The following is a 24,185-nucleotide window of genomic DNA, read 5'->3' as shown; positions in this document are numbered from 1 at the left end:
TCCTTCTCTCCAGAGATGCTGCCTGACCCGCTTAGTTACTCCAGCATTTTGTGCCTACTGTGGCGGTCCCTGGTGGTGAGCCACGCGTGGTGCGAACCCTCAGCTCATGGGGGGGGGAGGATCACGGAACTTGTAATGGGGGGGGAGTGGCAGTTAGTAGTGGAGTTCCAGGAGGAGTTGAGCTGGCTGGGGGTTTGGGAAGCTGTATGGTGCTTGAGGAATAAAGAAAACCTTGCTTGACACGTGTCCCGCTTCATTCACTTTGCTTGACAATCTGCAGGTTTTTTTCCAACATGTGACTAACTGGATATATCTTTGCATCCGTCAGAAGGCTGAGAGTCGACTTCCGGTGGCGCTATGGACTGAGTAAGTCGCATGCCAACTAGCTCCGTGAACATTTCGATTTAAGGAGAGAGGAACGGGACGGGCCCGTTGAAACTTACCGGCAATTCTCAACGAAGGGTGGGTGACGTCATCAGATCGCGACTTTTAATAGTAAATGTCGACAAGTCGCACCCCCCCGTTAAAAACAGTTAAAAAAGGAACGGTTAGAACAAGACTATGTAGGTTAATTGGCTGGGTAAATGTAAAAATTGTCCCTAGTGGGTGTAGGATAGTGTTAATGTACGGGGATCACTGGGCGGCACGGACTTGGAGGGCCGAAAAGGCCTGTTTCCGGCTGTATATATATGATATGATATGATATGATATGATATGAAGACTGTTGGAAGAAGAAGAACCAGGACAGATGGAAGCCTCTGCTGCAGCCCAAACTTCAGCGTTGACTCAGGAAGAAACTTCCAAACGAACCCGGAATCCACAGCCAAAATAATTTGGTTTGGAAGAATTTCGTAGCGTTGTTGGTGAGGAGCTTTCAGGTATGAAGTCACAAGTAACGAATATGACGGTTGAACTCCGAGATGAAAGTTGAATTAGTATCGCTTAAAGGAATGAAGGGGGAAATACTAACTATTATTAAGGATCAGTTGGCTTCATCAAAGGCTGAAATATGTGAGGTGAACCACATCACTGCGTCAATACAACAACATGATGAGGCTATATGTGAGTTGGAAGTCTTAGCCGAGACGAGTGCTGAAACAACAAAAGCAGTATTGACGGAGACTCAGCGTTTATCTGATTTATTAATGAAATTAACTGAAAAATGTACTGACCTAGAGGGTCATTCTAAACGACAAAATTTAAGAATTCTTGGAGTTAAAGAAGGTAAAGAGGAAGCTAAAAACCTTCGTGACTTTACTGCTGAGCTGTTACAAGAAGTTTTGAAAATGGATTCAAAGCCCGTGCTGGACCGAGCCCACAGAGCACTGAGAGCACGTCCAGGTGCTAACGCCCCTCCAAGGCATTTGATACTGAAGGTGCATTATCCTCACGTCTTAGAAGATATGCTGTCGAGAATTGCTAGCAACAGAACTTTATCATTTCAAGGCGATGAGATTCGCATCTTCAGAGATTACCCTGCTGAGGTGGTCAAGAAAAGAGCATTGTTCAATGAGTCAAGATCTATTCTTAGGAAGATCCCATCGCTCAGATTTGGTATGTTGTATCCAGCAAAACTCCGAGTTACCTACAATCAAATAGAATCCTTTTTTACTGACCACAATAAAGCACTGGAATTCGCTCGGGAGATCGAAAGGTCGCTGAAGGGTTGAATATGACTTCACGGCTTTATTAATTGGCAGACAATTGATTGGACTTTAAGATATTAAAACCTAAAGATTTAAGCTTAGTGTATATACTATACGAATATTAACCGTAACTAATTACTATTAATCAAAAAACATATATTATTATTAATCATTACTAATAAGAAGTACAAGTAATATTTGATTTATGTAAACTTTACTTCGAACATTTAATTAATATACCTTAGACAGAAAAATCGATTTATTATAGACTAATTAATTTCGGGCCTGCCCCGTTTAACTCTCTTTTATTTTTTTAAAAAAACCAACAACTTCGTTAAAAAACGGAGCTAGTATTATTATTTTTTTACATCCCACGGAAGTCCTTAGATTTTTTGTCACCTTAGGGTGGCTATCACTAACTGCACTAATTGTAGTTGTAGTTTTAGTTGTTTCTTTTTTTTTCCTGCACTCTTTTAACCTTTTATATATTGATTTTTTTTTTAGACTCAATTTTTATTATTATGTCATTTTTCAGAATTTATATACCTTTGGGAGATATTTCCGGGAGACATTCTACGTAGTACAAAAGATCATCCACCCTTCATTCAAGAAAAATGTTGTAGTTCGGGTGACAAGCCATTTGCTTTATTATAGACTATTTATCGGTTAAGATGCAAGATACTACTATGAAAACAGGGGGTAAAGGTATTACATTTTGTAGTTGGAATGTCAAGGGTATTAATGAACCAATTAAAAGAGGTAAAGTACTTTCACATTTAAAATCTATTGATGCTGATATAATGTTCCTTCAGGAAACTCATCTCAAAAATGTAGCACATAATAGATTGAAAGGCAAATGGATTGATAAATTATTTCACTCATCATTTCCCTTTAAATCAAGAGGTGTTGCCATTTTAATTCGTAAGGGTATACCACTTATACATACCTCCTCTATAGTTGACATTGAAGGTAGATATGTTATATTTGTGGGAGAACTATACTCCACAAAATTGATATTGGTGAATGTCTACGCACCAAATTTTGATAATCCGTTATTTTAAAAATATATATTTAATACCATTCCAGAATTTGGACAATATAACTTGATAATTGGAGGAGATTTAAATTTTACATTAGATCCTTACTTGGATAGATCGTCAACTCAAAGGAAAACAAAATCCAAGTCATGTGAATTATTAAACTCTTATATAAATAGTGCAAATATAAAAGATGTTTGGAGAATTGAAAACCCTTCAGGCCGAGCGTATTCATTTTATTCACCAGTGCATAAAACTTACTCAAGAATTGATTATTTCTTGGTGGACTCCAAACTTATTCCTTATACGTATAATTCAAAATATCATAATATTATTATATCCGATCACGCCCCTTTAACATTTAGGGTAAAACTCCAAGGAGTAACGGGGAAACAGACCAATTGGAGATTTAATCCTCAAATTTTAAATGAAACAGCATGTTATGACTATCTTAAATCGCAAATTGAAACTTTTTTTAACGCAAATGACCGCCCAGAAACACCTGCGTCCCTGCTTTGGGAAACATTTAAAGCGTTTGTGAGAGGATGTATTATTGCCTTTCAAGCGTCTCAAAACAAGAAGAAGCGGGTTGAACAACATGAGCTAGAAAGTCAGATAAAACAGTTAGACATAACAAATGCCATTGCTCCCTCTATTGAAATACATAATAAAATCGCAGCTCTCAAATATAAGTTAAATTATATACTTTCAGCTCACATTTTAAGGCTTTTTCAATATACTAAACAAAAACATTTTGAATTTGGAGATAAACCACAGAAATTGCTAGCACGTCAACTCCGTAAATTAGAAGATGATTCTACAATTCATAAAATTAGATCAGCAAACGGAGATTTGCTTAAACTACCCAAGGATATTAATCAGAGATTTTTGCAATTTTACCAGACATTATATTCATCAAAAATAACAGATAGCTCTGCGCAGATGCAAAACTTTTTGCAGGAATGTAACCTCCCTGGTTTGAATGTGAGTGACAGAAATTTACTGGGCGCAGAAATAACTATGAAAGACGTTGAAGAGACCATTAAATCCATGAAAAATGGGAAGACTCCTGGCCCTGACGGCTTAAATAATGAATTTTATAAAAAATTTAGTGATTTGATCTCTCCACGTTTGCAAACTGTATATAGTTACGCCTTTAAACAACAGAGATTACCACAAACTCTGACTGAATCAACAATAATACTTATTCCTAAAAAAAGATAAGGATTCTGAAGACCCTGGTTCGTACAGAGCGATAGCTCTTTTAAATACTGATCAGAACATATTAGCGAAAATCTTAGCTCATAGATTAAGTCTAGTTATAGATAAATTGATACACCCCGATCAATCAGGCTTTATAGCTAAACGATATTCATTTTTCAATTTGAGACGCTTGTTCAATATAATATATTCAAATAGACTATTAAACGAAGATTTAGCAATCATTTCGCTAGATGCTGAAAAAGCATTTGATCAAGTAGAATGGCCCTATCTTTTCACAGTGATGGAAAATTTTCAATTAGGTGAAAATTTTTGTTCATGGGTGAAACTTTTATATACATCCCCAACAGCTAGAATATTAACTAATCAAATGCTGTCATCCAAATTTCATTTATTTAGGGGTTGTAGACAAGGATGCCCACTATCTCCGCTTCTATTTGCCCTCGTTATAGAACCACTTGCTGAGAGTATTAGATCAAATCCAGACATTCACGGTTATAATACTAAACATACAACCAATACAATTTCTTGATATGCGGATGATGTATTAATATACATTACAAAGCCAGAAATTAGCATTCCGAATTTATTAAATCTCATAACTCAATTTGGTTCATTTTCAGGTTATAGAATTAACTGGTACAAAAGTGAAATTATGCCAATAATGGAACAAAATCTGGCCATACCAACAATTTCCTTTTAAAATTGCCTATGAAAAGTTTAAATATCTTGGAATTTACGTGACTAGGAAATATACTTCTTTATTTAAATTAAATTTTCCTCCTTTACTTACTAAATTACACAGAAATATCCAATTTTGGAAAACACTTCCTATATCATTAGTTGGTCGTAGTAATGCTATAAAGATGATCTTTCTTCCACAGATACTATACTTATTTCAAGCAATTCCGATCTATCTTCCAAAAAAGTTTTTTTTTAAAATCGATTCAATTATTACTAATTTTATTTGGGACTACAAGACTCATAGAATAAATAAAAGACATCTATGTAAGTCTAAAACTAATGGAGCAATTGCCTTACCTAACTTCTTATTTTATTATTGGGCGGTTAACATTAAAAATATAACCTGCTGGTTGGATGACACTGATCAACAATCGGATTGGTTAAAGATGGAGAAAGAGGATTGTTTACCATTTGATATTGGTGCGATCCTCTTAGCCCCAATAAATTTAAATAAAAAAACATATGGAGGTAATCCGATTATACACAGTGTTATCCGTACCTGGAAACAATTAAAACTTACTTTAAAACTGAGTAAATTATCTGCTTTCCTCCCTATTGCGAATAACCCTTCTTTTAAAGCGTCTGTCTTAGATAGAGGATTTGCTCAATGGAAAAGTTATGGAATTAAAAGGGTGGGAGATCTTTATCATAAGGGAACTTTTCTTTCTTTTCAGGAGTTACAGCAGAAGTACGGATTACATCTTAATAATTATTTTAGATATTTACAACTTAGAGATTATGTAAAATTACACATGCAAGAATATAAATTTAGAGGTCCAGAAACTCTTGATGTATGCCTGAATCGACATTATAATTCAAATAAATTAATATCCTTTATTTATAATACTCTCCTAGATACTGACATTCCGTCATCAGAATCATATAGACGAGCATGGGAGGACGAATTGAACCAACTCATAATGCAAGATATATGGGATGAAAGTTTACAACATATACACCAATGTTCATTAAATACTAGACATTCCTTAATACAATTTAAAATAATACATAGATTACTATATTCGAAGACGAAATTAAATAGGATTTTTCCTAGTATCTCTCCTATTTGTGATAAATGTCAATTTCAAGAAGCTAATTTAACTCATATTTTCATAACTTGCATAAAAATGCAAAATTTCTGGTTGGATATTTTTTAAATAGTTTCTAAAGTTATCGACAAGCAATTGGATATGGATCCAAAATTAATTATATTAGGATTATCGGAACATACTACAAACTTTACAACAAGTCAGGTACATTTTCTTGATTACAGTTTAATAACTGCGAAAAAATTAATACTTAAATTTTGGAAAAAAACCAATAACCCCCACAATTAAAATGTGGACTACGGAAATGACAGAGACCCTGCATTTGGAAAAAAATAAGATTTGCCTTAATTGACAAACCGGATTTATTTTTTAAAATATGGTCTCCATTTATTGAATTTTTAGAAAAATAAATGGGTTTGACACAGGACTAAAATAAAAATTTTAAATTAAAAGTTGAAACTTGAGTTTAGGGTTGGATGTACAACTGTGGTTATTGTCTCCCGGATCTACCCCCTTTAATTTTTATAGTTATACCTTTATTTATTTATTTATTATTCTCTCTTCCCAATAGTTTATAGTTTTTTTTTTTCTTCTTTATTTTTTATTTTCTCTCTTTAAAAAATTTAAAATTAAAGCTATGTAAGAAATTTGTAACAAATTTGTCTTTTTTTTCTATCTGTACATTGCTTTTCAAAAATAATTTTTTTTTTAAATTTAAAAAAGAAGGCTGAGAGTCGCCCCAACTATAAACCTGAGCCCAAAAAACACGGAATATTGTGATGCTGCCTGATCAGCCAAGTGCTTGCAGCAATTTGTCTCTTTATGAAAGCTTTCATTAACTTTGAGTTTGTTCTTATGTTCCTGTCATTGCTACATCTCCCCCCCACCCCCATCTTTGCAAATCCCTCAACCTGGACTTTTCCACTCGATAATTTAATTTCACGTTTGTGCAATATTACATATGTGCTGTGAAATAACTGGTCGCTTACATTCCATTATTATTGTAATGCCCATGACACTTTCATTGCCTTGTAACTGTATCTTTTTACTGGCGGCAGAGAAGTCTCTCTCCGGGATAGATAGAGTTGTATCGTATCAAAAAATCAATTTCTAGGTCATTCCAAACTTTTCCATTAGAGCAGAAAGGAAGAAGACTTGCAAGATATTTCATTATACCCATGTCATACTTGCGCATATGACAATGAACTTGAACTTGCAATCCATATACTAAAACTTGTTTGTTTGTTTGTTCCTGAACTACAGCCAAAACGGTACACGATAGCGCGACAATTTTAGGCCCACCTTACTCACCATGGAAGGTGTTGGAAGAAGTTTCATTGAAATAGGTGTTATATTTTTTAAGTTATTCACATTTTAAAGTTTGTCTATCTCCTCGGGAGTGAGGGGGAGCGAGGGAGGGAGGGGGTGGAGGGAGGGGGAGGGATAGAATAAGGGTGGTTGAGGGGGATGGAGTGGGGGGGAGGGAAGGGGGGAGGAGGGAGAATAAGGGGGGTTGAGGGGGATGGAGTGGGGGGAAGGGGAGGGAGGGAGGGGAGGGGGGGGGGGAGGAGAGGAGAGGGTGCTGCACCAATGCAGGAGAGGTTTGGTCTAGTACTTCCTAAATTTATCTCTATGGTTTCACCAACACCTCTATCTTGGTTGTTGATGCTGTTTGCAAGAATTACAGGGATTCTGTTGCCCCCAATGAATTGATTTGAGGATCTGAATGTCTTCCTGGTTTTTTTTTGTATACCGTGGGGATTCATGGCCCAGAGTTTCCCAGGAATTTTTGGAAATATTTCACATTTTTAAGAAGGACTTTCAGAACATCCTTGAAATGTTCATTTGGTATTTTCCTGTCACATCAAAGCTCAGAACATAGTGTTTGTTTTGGTGTCGGATATCACGCATGGGTAAATGAGACTGTGTGTCTTTCAAAGCGACTTAATGTACCAAGAGCCACAATACTGCGGATGTTGACTGGGAGGTAATGCTGAAATTGCTTTGCGTTTCTGCCAGTTCCACTGGAGTTGTATTGCTTTGCAAGTACAGTTTGCAGTTAGTCCCTCGAGTGCTTTGTCTGCTGTGTCCAAGTCCAAGTCCGTGATGTTCAGGAGGGCAGGAATCTCTGCTGCGCAGAAGAATGGCTTTGTGCCAGAATCAAGTCAAGTCAAGTCAATTTTATTTGTATAGCACATTTAAAAACAACCCACGTTGACCAAAGTGCTGTACATCAGTTCAGGTACTAAGAAACGAACATACAATGGCACACAAACATAACAGCACATACATAAACAGTTCACAGCGCCCCAACAGTTCAGAGGGCCTCAAACGCTAAGGAGTCGATGGAGAGGGCAGTTCTGATGGGGAGAGGGATGCTGTTCCACAGTCTCGGAGCTGCAACCGCAAAAGCGCGGTCACCCCTGAGCTTAAGCCTAGACCGCGGGATAGTCAGTAGCCCCAAATCGGCCGACCTGAGGGACCTGGTGATAGAGTGGTGGGTTAGAAGATTTTTGATTTCGGAGGGAGGGCAAGCCCATTTAGGGCTTTGTATCAAGGCTTGATCTTTGCTCTTCCCAGCCAAAGACTGGTGGTGTCTGCAAATAACCCAGCTCGAAATTAATTCAATACTGTCCCCTAGTGTGCTAAGTGTGCATTACAAGTCACGGAGTGTTTTAAATATGTAGAAGGCATAGATGGTGCTTGAGTATGTGCACATTTAGAGGCTGACCTTCGATCTTCATCTTGTACCAGTCTGTCCTCATAGTACAACACCTTCCACAGTCCCCCTACCCCCCCCCCCCCCATATAAAGGACTACAATAAGTCCCTGGGCATTTTGGTCAACATGGACAATGTGAGTGTTGCATTTTGAGAAGTCTAACATGGGCAGGACCTACACAGTGAATGGTAGGGCTTTGGGGAGTGTTGTAGAGCAGAGGGATCTATGAGTGCAGGTGCAAGGTTACTTGAAGATGGAGTCGCAGGAGATAGGGTGGTCATTGGCCTTCATCAGTCAGAGTATTGAGTGTAGAAGATAGACACAAAAAGCTGGAGTAACTCAGTTCAGTTCAGTTCAACAACAGAGCTTTATTTGTCATTCGGTACCGAGGTACCGAACGAAACTACATAGCAGTCATACACAAAAAAGAACACAAGACACATAACCCCAACAGAAACGTCCATCACAGTGACTGCAAACACCCCCTCACTGTGATGGAGGCAACAAAACTTCCACTCTCTTCCCCACGCCCACGGACAGACAGCTCGTCCCCGACCGACCCGCACAGTCCCCGCAAGGGGATGGAAGTCCCCCGCGGCCGAGCCGCACCGGGTGCTGAAAAGTCTCGCGGCCGACCGGGCGATGGAAGGCCCCGCGACCGAGCCTTGCGCAGCTAAGTCCCGCGGCCGAGCCGCACCGGGCGATGGAAGGCCCCGCGGCCAAGCCGCACCGGGCGATGTTAAGTCCAGCGGCCAAGCCGCACCAGCGATGAAAAGTCCCGTGGCCGAGCCGTACCAGCGATGAAAAGTCCAGCGGCCGAGCCGCACCGGGCGATGTAAAGTCCCGTGGCCGAGCCGCACCGGGCGAGTGGGTCAGACAGCATCTCTGGAGAAGAGGAATAGGTGATGTCACCTATTCATTTGCTCCAGTGATGCTGTCTGACCCGCTGAGTTACTCCAGCTTTTTGTGTCTATCTTTGGTTTAAACCAGCACCTGCAGTTCCTTCCTACATATTGAGTATAGAAGTTGGGAGGTAATTTTGCAATTGTATAAGTCGTTGATGAAGCCGCATTTAGAGCATTGTGTTCAGTCTGGGCACCATGTTATAGGAAAGATGTTGTCAAGCTGGAAAGGGTACACAGAAGATTTACGAGGATGTTGCCAGGACTAGAGGGTGTGAGCTAAAGGAAGATGTTGAGTATGCTAGGACTCTATTCCTTGGAGCACAGGAGTATGAGGGGTGATTTTATAAAGGTGTGTAAAATCATGAGACGAATAGATCGGGTAGATGCACAGTGTCTCTTGCCCAGAGTAGGTGAATTGAAGACCAGAGGACATAGGTTTAAGGTGAGGGGAAAAGATTTAATAGGAATCTAAGGGGTAACCTTTTCACACAAAAGGTGGTGGGTGCATGGAACAAGCTGCCAGAGGAGGTAGATAAGGCTGGGACTATCCCATCATTTAAGAAACAGTTAGACAGGTACATGGATAGGACAGGTTTGGAGGGATATGGACCAAGCGCGGGCTGGTGGGACTAGTATATCTGGACATGTGGGCAAGTTGGGCCGAGAGGATTGTTTCCACGCTGTATCACTTTGACTCCATGGACAAGTTTGCCTAGAGGGGCTGATGCTGTGATGTCTAAATCTACAAATTCATGGCTCTAATTGATCTGAACATTAACTCTGACCTGCTGGATGGTTTCACGGTGCTCAGTTTTCGTCCTGTATACAGTGGCTTTAACATTGTAAACTGTTTCATGTTGCTTCACGGGAGTGCAATCACACAATGTAATATAGGGCAACAAAAGGAAATGTTAGCATAAAGACCCAAAAGGTGGTTTCTTAATTTCTTTATCGTTTCTTTCCTTCCTGTCTTTGTGCTTAATTTTTGTGCTTTTACTTCTCACTCTGTGTTCCACCCTGTCCTTCTTTAACAGGGCTCCTCCCACATTCTCAAAGTGTGAATTTATAGTGCACAAGTACCTAAATAATATCTGACCTGCACAGAAAATGCCTGAAAAACATTGTCATTGTACTTAGCTGCATCTGAGTAAAGTACACGAAGGGTTAAAAATGCTGGAAATATTCAGGTCAGGCAGCATCCGTAGAAAGAGCAATGATTAATATTTCAGGTACAGAACCCTTTATGAGAAATGAGAAAGATAAATTGTTGCAAAGATTGAGGAAAAGTTGGTTAGATCAAAGGATTATCTGATAATGAGGCCAGGATTACTGTGGAGATAAATTGCACAGGTTCTCTGGTCAAATGAGTGTATGTGCACAATTAGAGGTTAATCGTCGTCGTGGCTATCCCTCGAGGTCGAGGATGATGGTTTACGTTCCTTCACAGAACGAAGACGCCTGTGCATGTGTTTGTTTAACGTGTACTTGATGTTGCACCCGGTCCTTCACAAATCAATCAACTCATTCCAATGGCAAGGGAACCAAGGCGATTGGAGTTGATGGATCTGTTGCAGCCTTCATCCACCTTCACAGCCGTTGAGTTCAAGGTAACTTCATCCGCCTGGTCTGCCGTTGAGGTCTTGTAGGATGGACCGTTCTTAGTCCGGACCCTCATCCTCGACCATATCGCCATGGGTGGCCCTACCAGAAGCCAGTGCTTCCGACGGCATCGCTCTCAGAATCATGGGGACACGCAAGCCTCTTCACCACAACAAGGTGAACGATCGGAACCGGAGAGGTTAATAATACAACTAGGCATAACAAGGCAGCTGGGCATCAGCAGGTCAGGCTGCAGTGACGGAGAGAACACCTGAACCAATACTACATTTTATCTCTATTTGCTTTATTGTTACCTTCTCCTAGCTAACAATGATCTATTCTACATTTTTTCTGATCTACATCCCCTTTGTTTAGTTTTCACACCATACATTTCCTTATCTCTGTATCTCCCTCTCCCCTGATTCACTCTGAAGAAGGGTCTCGACCGGAAAGGTCACCCATTCCTTCTCTCAGTTAGCCCAGCATTTTGTGTGTGTCAATACTACAGATAGATGACTTGCAACTGGCCCAGAAGGAGTGTCACCTGAGGTTGGGGAGTCCCGTATTGAGTCTGGAAGGCTGCAATGTGCTGAGATGGAAGGAGAGTGCTCCTCTCCAAACTGGCATTGAGCCCAAAGATACTAGAGGAGCAAGATGAACCACTCCATCGAAATCACCTATACTGAAGTGTGGTACGCAAAGGAGCATAACATCCGCCATTTTAGTAAGCAAAACCCGCTGTTCGCTCTGCCTCTCGCAGTGTAATCAGTGTTGTGGGGGAACAGTTTGTGTGATGATACCATAAAAATGCAGAATATATCTCATCTATCAATTCACAGATTTTTGTTATTTTTCTTTTAAAATGTTTTTGCAAGTTTCTGCCTACTAAAATGGCACCATAACATACTACGGTTTTTAGGGTCGAGTGGTCTATCTTGCTCTGCTCTATTAACTTTGATTGAGCCCCATGTGAGCCACTGGTAGAGATCTCAGAGTGACGTTTTGAGTTTCCAGCATGTTCTGTTTTATTTAACACTTCCACCACGTGCAATTTAAAAAAAAATCTTTGTTAATGTCAGAGATCTGTGTTCTCGGATTTCCTATTCTAGTGTGGGTAGATTCTGAAATTTATTTGTCAGAAAACATGCCATTGTTCAAAGCAGTACCTTATTTGTGCAGTCCATATTCAGAGACAGGATGAAATTGCAAGAAATGTATTTTTTTAAATAAATATCATTTTGTTGCAGCATGCTGAGATGGAAGGATAGCACTTACTATCTTGTGTAAAATACTGCACCACTTCCTCATTATCAGTGGAGAGAAATATCTTTGTGTTCGTAATGGTTGCTGAAGCCATTTGTCTGAAAGTCTTTTGAGTAACGAGCGCCTGTTTTTTAGAATGACACAGGGATCTTTCCCTGTGTGTTGTCTCACATATACCAGGCTGTTTATCACCTCAATGTTGCACCAGACCTGGAGCTGATCTGCAAACCCCACATCCATTTCATAACCAGAGTTGCTTATTCCCACTCTGTAACAACACTCGCCTTTTGAAACCACCCCTCATGTTATGTTTAGGCTCAATTATCCCTTAGTTCAGTTTTTAAATTTTTTAGAGATACAGCGAGGAAACAGGTCCTTCGGCCCACTGGGTCCGCGCCGACCAGCGATCCCCGCACATTAACGCCAATTAACCTGCAAACCTGTACGTCTTTGGTGTGTGGGAGGAAACTGAAGATCTCGGAGAAAACCCACGCACGTCACGGGGAGAACGTACAAACTCCGTACAGACAGCATCCGTAGTCAGGGTGGAACCCGGGTCTCTGGCGCTGTAAGGCAGCAACTCTACCGCTGCACCACCGTGCCAGGCCAGAGTCCTTCCCACCAAGGAGTCATGGAACTATGCAGCACAGGAATGGGCCCAACATTCTCTTGCCATCATTTTTGGGCATCTACTGTTATCCCATTTTCCTGCATTAGGACTGTCAACTTCTCTGTCTTGCCTGTATAAATGCCTGTGTAAATGACTCTTAAGTATAGTAATTCTGTCTGACTCCATTACATGTCAGGCAGCATTTTCCAGTTTATCAAAAACTCTGTTTAAAAATGCTTATCATAAAATCTGCTTGAAAACTCCTCCCAAGAGAAAAGAGTTTGACTATCTGCCCTATCTGTACCTCTCATAATAGACAATAGGTGCAGGAGTCGGCCATTCGGCCCTTCGAGCCAGCACCGCCATTCAATGTGATCATGGCTGATCATTCACAATCAGTACCCCGTACCTGCCCTCTCCCCATACCCACTGACTCCGCTATCATTAAGAGCTCCATCTAACTTTTCATGCCGCACACGATCAACGGCCGTAGTCGCGATCATCCAATTTACCTCATTTGCGGACCTTGCACTTTAAAAAAATCTGCACTTTCTCTGTAACTGTAACGCTATAACACAATATTCTGCAGTCAGGTATTTTTATCTTTTTAGTGGCATTTAGGAGACTGTTAGACAGACACATGGATGTGCAGAGAATGGAGGGATATGGATCACATGCAGGCAGAGATTCATTTAACGTGGCATAATGTTCAGCACAGACATTGTGGGCTGAAGGGCACACAATACTGTGTCATACTGTACCGTTGATCATCCTATGTACTGTACCAGATTATTTGATCATCCTATACATCTCAGTTATATTATTTCTTAGTAAAAAAGTGCAAGTGGAACTCAGCAGGCCAGGCAGCATCCGTGGAGGATAAAGGCCGGATGATGATTTACGATAGGATAGGATAGCACTTTATTTACCCCTGGAGGGAAATTGTTCTGCCAACAGTCATAAAACACAACAAGATACATGAAACATGGAATTTAAAGTGACGAGTGGAAAGTCCAGGATTGGGGATGTGCAAAGATTGGGGAGGGGAGTCAGTCTACCCCACGACAGAAGGGGGAGGAGTTGTACAGTTTGATAGCCACAGGGAAGAAGGATCTCCTGTGGCGTTCTGTGCTGTATCTTGGTGGGGCCAGTCTGTTGCTGAAGGTGCTCCTCAGGTTGACCAGTGTGTCATGGAGGGGGTGAGCTGTATTATCCAAGATGCTCTGCAGTTTGAGGAGCATCCTCCCCTCCAAGACCATCTCCAATGAATCCAACTCCGCCCCCAGGATGGAGCCAGCCTTCCTGATGAGGATTAGGATTTGGGTTAGGACCCTTCTTAAGACTAAACATTTTTCCTTTATCATCTGTGCTGGATAAAGTAGGAACTGAGGACGGGCAACGCGTCTTCATAATGGGATTGTAGCTCTCCATTTTGCATAAAATGGCAGAAAATAACCAGGTGATTGAAGTATAAAAAAAATTTGTAGATACTGAAAATCTGAGCGTGAACAGAAAACGCTGGAAACATTCACCGTGCTGGGGAAACGGAGTGAATGTCTCAGGTAGAAGGCCTCTCTGTTCAAACCGACCTGAAACGCTAACTCTGTTTCTCCATCCTCAGATGCTGCTCAACCTGCTGGTAAACTTGCCCTGATTGTGAACAAAACTATTATGACATAGTTGTAGACAAGCTGCTCTTGCATTTCTAACAACACAGGGAGGCCACTCAGGCCATTGAGTTGACACTGACTCCCTGAGGAACAATACGATACGATAGAACTTTATTTATCCCAGGAGGGAAATTGATCTAACAGTCATAAAAAAACACAAAAACATGAAACATGAAATTAAAGTGATGAGTGGCTTGGGGGATGTGCAAAGATTGGGGGGGGGGGGGGGGTGGTGGAGGGGAGTCAGTCTCAGTCTACCCCACGACAGAAGGGGGAGGAGTTGTCCAGTTTGATAACCACAGGGAAGAAGGATCTCCTTTGGCGTTCTGTCCTGCATCTCGGTGGAACCAGTCTGTTGCTGAAGGTGCTCCTCAGGAACAACCCCATTCTCTCTTTATTTCCTCTTCTTATTTCTATAGGGGTTGTCCCATTCAAGCTTATTCTAGCCAAGCTCTGTGTGCTTCCATCGTTCCATCCACCACTAGATGTACAAACTCCTGGGATAAATTAACACTGATTTAAAACAAAAACTAATTTAGACTAACAAAGAGGAAAAAACAGAGTTCACATCTGACATCCTCTTTGATTAAGGTTCATTCTGGGATGTAAGATTGAGCATGACGTTTGTTGATCATAATTCTTTATGTTTTGTAATGTCAGCCTCCAGTGAATCATTGCTCCAGCAAATAATAACGCTAATTATGCCTTTGTTGAGAAAATGCCCTGCTGATTTTTAGTGATCTGTCCTTTACTAATCTACTGTAGTTCAAATCTATTGAAGTGGATTCAGCCTTTGATCAACTTAAATACATCAAAGCTCCTTCAAAGGAAATCAGTTCTCCTATCAACTTGGAGTAACTAAGGGTCTTTAAATTGGGTATTAATGAACTTGCCTTCTTGGAATTGCTTCAAGAGATATGAAATCATTTTAAGATTTTGAAATAACTGCAGATGCTGGTTCAAATCGAAGGTAGATGCAAAATGCTGGAGTAACTCAGCGGGTCAGGCAGCATCTCAGGAGAGAAGGAAGAGAGGAGGAGAACTTCTTGAAAGTAGACATACCTTGAGAAGACATGTCTGAAAAAGGGTCTCGACCCGAAACGTCACCCATTCCTTCTCTCCTGAGCTGCTGCCTGGCCCGCTGAGTTACTCCAGCATTTTGTGTCTACCGTAGGATTTTGAAATATGGAATTCCAGAACCTGGAAAATTATAGACTATATGATGCCATCAACATTTATAAAGTGTGTTCTCTGCGTTTGTGATCATTTTTCCACATGGATTGCAATAAAATATCTAGTTTCACTTCACAAGTTGACAAGTTATAGGAGCATAATTGGGCCATTTGGCCCATCGTCTAATCCGCCATTCAATCATGGCTGATTTATCTTTCCCTCTCATCCCCATTCTCCTGCCTTCTCCGCATAACCCCAGACACCATACTCAACAATCTATCAACCTCCACCTTAAAAATATCCATTGACTTGGCCTCCACAGCCTTCTGTGATAATGGGTTCCACAGATTTACTACGCTCTGACTAAAAAAATTCCTCCTCATCTTTCTAAAGGTACGTCTTTTTATTCTGAGTCTAGACTCTCCCACTGGTGGAAACATACTCTCCACATCCACTCTAGCCAAGCCTTCCACTATCTCAATCAAAGCCAATAGGTTGGACCCAGGAAAAAGAAGCAGAAGGGGGCCATTCCTTTAGCCTGACTTCATCCTGAGCTTCTCCCTCTGCGCCACTTTTCTGATAACCTCTTGACTGACACGATACAATATGATAGAACTTTATTTATCCCAGGAGGAAAATTGATCTGCCGACAGTCATAAAACGCAAGATGCATGAAGCATGTATTAATTAATTAATTATTATTATTATTATTATTATATATTAATTATTTTACGATATGATAGAACGGGCGGCACGGTGGCGCAGCGGTAGAGTTGCTGCCTTACAGCGAATGCAGCGCCGGAGATTCAGGTTCGATCCCGACTACGGGCGCCGTCTGTACGGAGTTTGTACGTTCTCCCCGTGACCTGCGTGGGTTTTCTCCGAGATCTTCGGCTTCCTCCCACACTCCAAAGACGTACAGGTTTATAGGTTAATTGACTGGGTAAATGTAAAAATTGTCCCTAGTGGGTGTAGGATAGTGTTAATGTGCGGGGATCGCTGGGCGGCGCGGACCCGGTGGGCCGAAGGGCCTGTTTCCGCGCTGTATCTCAAAATCTAAAAAAAAAAATCTAAACTTTATTTATCCCAGGTAGGAAAATCCAGGGCACACCCTTAGCTCACTGTAACAGGGCTTAGGGTGGACAGTAGCTCCAGCACTTTGTGTCTTTTTATGTAAACCAGCAGCTGCAGTTCCTTGTGTCTCTGCTAGGCAGCAGCTGCTTTGGATCAGAAACCAACCCTCACCTCTTTTCCACCTCTGGCTCCTCAACCACCTGCTCAGCCAAGTTCAGTATAGTTTAGAGATACAGCACGGAAACAGGCCCTTTGGTCCACTGGGTCCGCGCCGACCAGCGATCCCCGCACATTAACACCATCCTACACCCACTAGGGACAATTTTTACATTCACACCAAACCAATTAACCTACAAACCTGGACGTCTTTGGAGGGTGGGAGGAAACCGAAGATCTCGGAGAAAACCCACGCAGGTCACAGGGAGAACGTACAAACTCCGTACAGACAGCACCCGTAGTCGGGATCGAACCCGGGTCTCTGGCACTGCATTCGTGCAAGCCAGCAACTCCACCGCTGTGCCACCATGCACCCTTTTGCTTTGGAGCATTGCTTGATCTAGTGTAGAATGGTTGCTTTTAACTAACCCTCACAAGAATGCTTTTCCACTCGTTTCAGAAAGATCTGGATTGGAGGATTAAGGACCAATTCCTTTACTTTTTTGATAACCCAGCAGAATTCCTTGTTCCTCTTTGCTCTGGTGACTCTGTCTTCCTCAGTACTTTTCTCTTTACACTGTTTCTGCAGACTTTGTGGTGTGAACTGCAGATACTGCAAAAACCCCACCTCATGTTCTGGACTCCCCCAAACATGTTCCCAATGTTGGGGAGTCCAGAACAAGGGGCCACAGTTTAAGAATAAGGGGTAGGCCATTTAGAACGGAGATGAGGAAGGACTTTTTCAGTCAGAGAGTGGTGAAGGTGTGGAATTCTCTGCCTCAGAAGGCAGTGGAGGCCAGTTCGTTGGATGCTTTCAAGAGAGAGCTGGATAGAGCTCTTAAGGATAGCGGAGTGAGGGGGTATGGGGAGAAGGCAGGAACGGGGTATTGATTGAGAGTGATCAGCCATGATCGCATTGAATGGCGGTGCTGGCTCGAAGGGCTGGATGGCCTACTCCTGCACCTATTGTCTATTGTCTATTGTCATTCTGACATTAACCTAAAATACATTCCAGCCAAACATTTAAAACTTTGTTGCAAAAACTTTGAAAAAGATTTACAACATCTCAAAGGCAGCACTGAGGTGAATTTTATCCCAAATTGATGAAAGTGTTGTTTATGACACCTGTAAATTTTCACCTGGGATAGATCTCATGCCAGGTCAAGTTAAACTTTACAAAATTTGCAGCAATTTGGGACATTCTAGCCGTTTCCAAAGACTTGGCAAATTTTGTCCATGATTATGTTTGATTTGTGGTTTTTAAAAATATTCCAATAACAAACTGATGAAAAAACTCCACACAAGGCTCGCACAGCAGAGTTAAAGTCAACAGTTTAAAGGCCACAGTTTAAGAATAAGGGGTAGGCCATTTAGAACGGAGATGAGGAAAAACTTTTTCAGTCAGAGAGTTGTGAATCTGTGGAATTCTCTGCCTCAGAAGGCAGTGGAGGCCAATTCTCTGAATGCATTCATGCTAGATAGAGCTCTTAAGGATAGCGGAGTCCTGGGGAGAAGGCAGGAACGGGGTACTGATTGAGAATGATCAGCCATGATCACATTGAATGGCGGTGCTGGCTATAAGGGCCGAATGGCCTACTCCTGCACCTATTGTCTATTGTCTAATACTGACACCGGGCTCAGAAACCATCTTCACATTGTCAGTGGAAGGGAAACGTCACCATCAACTTACCTCCTAATGTCAGAGGCACAGGAGACCTCAGATCTGTAGCAAAAAAAACCTACTGTAAGACTGGGCTTGTATTCACTGGAGTTTAGAAGGATGAGAGGGGATCTTATAGAGACGTATAAAATTATAAAAGGATTGGAGAAGCGAGATGCAGGAAAAATGTTCCCAATGTTGGGGGAGTCCAGAACCAGGGGACACAGTCTAAGAATAAAGGGGAGGCCATTTAAAACTGAGGTGAAAAGAAACTTTTTCACCCAGAGAGTTGTGAATGTGTGGAATTCTCTGCCACAGAAGGCAGTGGAGGCCAATTCACTGGATGAATTTAAAAGAGAGTTAGATAGAGCTCTAGGGGGCTTGTGGAATCAAGGGATATGGGGTGAAGGCAGGCACAGGTTACTGATTGTGGATGATCAGCCATGATCACAATGAACATGCGGGCTCGAAAGGCTAAATGGCCTCCTCCTGCACCTATTTTCTGTTTCTATGTTTGTTAATTCAAGTCCTGAAGCAGGGTCTCAATGCAAAACATCAACACGTTCCTTTTGCTTCCACAGATGCAGCAGAGTTCTTCCAGCAATTTATTTTATACTTCATTGTATCATTGGCACGGTGGCGCAGCGGTAAACCTGCTGCCTTACAGCCCCAGCGACCCGCGTTCGATCCTGACAATGGGTGCTGTCTGTACGGAGTTTGTACGTTCTCCCCGTGACCTGCATGGGTTTTCTCCGAGATCTTTGGTTTCCTCCCACACTCCAAAGACATACAAGTTTGTAGGTTAATTGGCTTGGTATAAATGTAAATTGTCCCGAGTGTGCGTAGGATAGTGTGAGTGTGCGGGGATCGCTGGTCGGTGCGAACACAGTGGGCTGAAGGACTTGTTTCCGTGCTGTATCTCTGAACTAAACTAAAAATAAATGTGTATGTTCCTAAACCATAATATGGAAAATTAATTTAGTCAATGCAGCAACCACGCCTTGCTTTCTCCAGTCAGTCACCTTGCTCAGGAAGTCTTTTTATAGAAGGTAGAGATACAGCACAGAAACAGGCCCTTCGGCCTAACGAGTCTGCACCAACCAGAGATTACCCTGCACTATCCTACACACAAGGGACAATTTACAATTTCGCCAAAGACAATTAACCTGCAAACCTGTACATGTTTGGAGTGTGGGAGGAAACCGGAGCACCCAGAGAAAAGCCACGTGGGTCATGGGGAGAACGTACAAACACCGTACAGACAGCGCCCGTAGTCAGGATTGAACCCGGGTCTCCGGAGCTGTAAGGCAGCAACTCTACCGCTGCGCCACTGTTGATATCCTTGTCATATCCACAAAAATCATAGAATAGATTAATAAGCTTCATTTCTATTTTTACACCTTTACTAAAACTCCCAAGCAATGTTACAGGACCAACACAAAACGAAATGTGTCAAAAGAGTGGTGGAGTTTCAAAACAACTCTGTAGGTGATAAAAGGATTTAGTGACGGTGGAGAAATTAAACTCACAGATGCACAAGAAGTCACGGTGGCGCAGCGGTAGAGTTGCTGCCTTACAGCGAATGCAGCGCTGGAGACCCGGGTTCAATCCTGACTACGGAACCGCCTGTACGGAGTTTGTACGTTCTCCCCGTGACCTGCGTGGGTTTTCTCTGAGATCTTCAGTTTCCTCCCACACTCCAAAGACGTGCAGGTTTGTAGGTTAATTGGCTTGGTAAATGTAAAAATTGTCCCTAGTGGGTGTAGGTTGGTGTTAATGTCGCCGGCGCTGCATTCGCTATAAGGCAGCAACTCTACCGCTGCACCACCGTGCCGTCTTATTCTATTCTATTCTATCAAGAAGCTGAGAAATCCAAACTGCCACTGAGGGAATGTTGCACAGTCAGAGATTTCTGCGTTTCAATAAAATGTTGTCGTAGGGAATGTTCTGTCGTTCTCAAAGAACAAGGGAGTTATTCCTGGGTGGAACCACAGAACCTGCAGTTGTAGGGGTTCTTGGGCAAAAAACAAAGAGGAACTCAGCAGGTCAGGCAGCATTTGTGGAGGGAAATGGACATGACCGTTCAGGTTGGAGCCTTTATTGTGGCTGATATATATTTCTGAATCAATTTGACTAAAAAACAAATGATGTTCTTTTTGCACTGCAGATCAAGTGTGCAAACTGACTGCTGTGATTGATCTAACACCTAGTTTGCACATAGTAATGTCACATATTTCTGCATGTAGGAATGTCAGATATAGATCCCAGTCCCTTCCCAGAGGAAGGAAAGTGGACCTGGAAACATGCATCACAAAATGGCTCCACTGCAGAGTTTGTGACCCCACCCAGGGCACTAGCAACGAGAGCTGGGATATTTAGTTTAGTTTCGAGATACAGCGCGGAAACAGGCCCTTTCGGCCCACCGGGTCCGTGCCGACCAGCGATCCCGGCACACTAATACTATCCTGTACCAAGCCAATTAACCTACACACCTGTACGTCTTTGGAGTGTGGGAGGAAACCGGAGGTCTTGGAGAACACACAGGCAGGTCACGGGGAGAACGTACAAACTCCGTACAGACAGCACCCGTAGTCGGGATCGAACCAGGGTCTCCGGCGCTGCAATCACTGTAAGGCAGCAACTCTACCGCTGCGCCACCGTGCCGCCGACATCACAGAGGCATGTCCATATATATGTAGGAAGGAACTGCAGATGCTGGTTTACACCAAAGGTAGACACAAAATGCTGGTCAACAAAATGTGGACTCAGCGGGTCAGGCAGCATCTCTGGAGAAAAGGAATAGGTGACGTTTCGGTTTTGAAGAAGTGTCTCGACCCGAATCGTCACCTATTCCTTTTCTCCAGAGATGCTGCCTGAGCTGCTGAGTTACTCCAGCATTTTGCATCTATCTTCGGCACATCCATATTGTTGTCTTGTTACAAACATCTGATTTAGATCAATCGTTTGTTAGCTATCACCACAAATATGCATAACTTTACTGCTAATTTACCTTCACCTTTCTGTCAAAATCTGTGAAAAAATGGTTTCCATTTCATCTTAGAAACATAGAAACATAGAAAATAGGTGCAGGTGGAGGCCATTTGGCCCTTCAAGCCAGCACTGCTATGCATTGTGATCATGGCTGATCATCCACAATCAGTAACCCGTGCCTGCCATCTCCCCATATCCATTGATTTCACTAGCCCCTAGAGCTCTATCTAAGTCTCTCTTAAATCCATCCAGTGATTTGGCTTCCACTGCCCTCTGTGGCAGAGAATTCCACAAATTCACAACTCTCTGGGTGAAAAAGTTTCTTTTCACCTCAGTTTTAAATGGTGAGAATTTTAAATGGCCTCCCCTTTATTCTAAGACTGTGGTCCCTGGTTTTGGACTCGCCCAACATTGGGAACATTTTTCCTGCATCTAGCTTGTCCAGTCCTTTTATAATTTTATATGTTTCTATAAGCTCCCCTCTCATCCTTCTAAACTCCAGTGAATATAAGCCTAGTCTTTTCAATCTTTCCTCATATGACAGTCCCGCCATCCCAGGGATCAATCTCGTGAACCTACGCTGCACTGCCTCAATTACAAGGATGTCCTTCCTCAAATTAGGAGACCAAAACTGTACACAATACTCCAGATGTGGTCTTACCAGGGCCCTATACAACTGCAGAAGAACCTCTTTACTCCTATACTGAAATCCTCTTGTTATGAAGGCCAACATGCCATTAGCTTTCTTCACTGCCTGATGTACCTGCACGCCAACTTTCAGTGACTGGTGTACAAGGACACCCAGGTCTCGCTGCACCTCCCCCTTACCTAACCTAACTCCATTGAGATAATAATCTGCCTCCTTGTTTCTGCCACCAAAGTGGATAACCTCACATTTATCTATATTATACTGCATCTGCCCACTCACTCAACCTGTCCAGGTCACCCTGCAACCTCCTAACATCCTCTTCACAGTTTACACTGCCACCCAGCAACTGCAGTTTTTTTCCCCCTTTATTCTTAGACTGTGGCCCCTAGTTCTGAACTCCCCCAACATCTTGTAACGCTTTAAAAATATTTATGCTATTTTTATATGAGCATTGTAAAAATATGTGCTATTTTTATATTTTATTTTCAAAATAAAGTTTTCAAAATATTAAAGCTGCTCCTTGGACGAAGTCCAGGGACTATGACCTTGAGGGTATGATTTTGAATAATTCCCTTTCCAAATCTCTGAAACTTAAAGGTTCCGTATAAAAGCTTGTTCCCAATGTTGGGGGAGTCCAGAACAAGGGGCCACCGTTTAAGAATAAGGGGTAGGCCATTTAGAACTGAGATGAGGAAAAACTTTTTCAGTCAGAGAGTTGAGAATCTGTGGAATTCTCTGCCTCAGAAGGCAGTGGAGACCAATTCTCTGAATGCATTCAAGAGAGAGCTAGATAGAGCTCTTAAGGATAGCGGAGTCAGGGGGTATGGGGAGAAGGCAGGAATGGGGTACTGATTGAGAATTATCAGCCATGATCACATTGAATGGCGGTGCTGGCTCGAAGGGCCGAATGGCCTCCTCCTGCACCAATTGTCTATTGTTTTCCGAGTTTCATGTCTGGAAATGGTTTAATCTCACTCATGCTGAGCTGCCTGATTTGCTACCTCAGGTTACCTGTACATTCACCATTTATTTCATCATGCTATTATGTTACTGAAGTGACATTTTTAGACTTTTACTTGTCCTGGATATCAGTTGTTCTTGTCGACTAGGTCCATTATGCTGTAATCATGTCTTAAATGCGCTATACAAAAAGGGCCAGAGCAGACTTTAACTGCTGAGGAGACTCAGGTCCTTTGGAGTGCAGGAGGCACTCCTAAGGACCTTCTACAACACGGTGGTTGCATCGGCCATTTTCTATGGAGTGGTCTGCTGGAGCAGCAGCATCTCAGCGGTGGAAGGGAAGAGACTCGACAAGCTGGTCAGGAAGGCCAGCTCTGTCCTGGGTTGCCCCCTCGACTCAGTACAGGCAGTAGGAGAGAGGAGGATGATGGCAAAGGTAACATCGCTGCACGACAACGACTCCCACCCCATGCAGGACATTGTCACTGCACTGAGTAGCTCCTTCAGTGACAGACTCCTTCACCCCAAGTGCCTGAAGGAGAGATATAGGAGGTCCTTCCTTCCCGCTGCTGTGAGACTGCACAACCAGCACTGCTCCCAGCAGACCAGTCAACAGACCAGATATCAGTAACAGTTTAAAAAAACACAGTAAATGATGACAATTATCCTTATCTTTATTTTTATTTATAATAAATGTCTTTTGCTATCCACTTTGCTGCTGTAACACTGAAAATTTCCCCGGTGTGGGACAAATAAATGAATATATTATTATTATTATTATAAACTTGCTTTATTCGAAGTCTCCTGCATTTTATTCTGGCATATTTTATTCAAAGAATTCCCCCATACTTATTTGCATCTGACAAGGGGTTCTTTTAGGATGATTCGCATTCCCAGATGGTGTTAGCAAATTAATCCAACATCACCAACTTAATTATAGTTGCCAAGTAGGATTTCCATCACAGCACACTTGTGAAATGTCACATTTCGAACCGGTGACTTGATTAGCAGCGGAGTTGTACAAATATCTTTTGTGCATGACTTAAGTTAAAAAAAA

General features: G+C 42.2%; 1 protein-coding gene across 1 annotated transcript in view; it reads right to left on the bottom strand.

Moving 5' to 3' along the window:
- Positions 1 to 1,413: 1,413 nt before the first annotated feature.
- The window catches only part of LOC144610808 (death-associated protein kinase 2-like), a 196,271-nt gene continuing 173,499 nt past the window's right edge, over positions 1,414 to 24,185 (bottom strand). Inside the window, exon 13 of the mRNA XM_078429727.1 lies at positions 1,414 to 1,585. The gene's annotated coding sequence lies outside the window, so the exon portion shown is untranslated. The remainder of the gene's footprint in view (positions 1,586 to 24,185) is intronic.

The sequence above is a fragment of the Rhinoraja longicauda genome, chromosome 38, assembly GCF_053455715.1.
Source record: "Rhinoraja longicauda isolate Sanriku21f chromosome 38, sRhiLon1.1, whole genome shotgun sequence".
Taxonomy (NCBI): Eukaryota; Metazoa; Chordata; class Chondrichthyes; order Rajiformes; family Arhynchobatidae; genus Rhinoraja; species Rhinoraja longicauda.
This window is presented reverse-complemented; position numbering and strand designations above follow the sequence as displayed.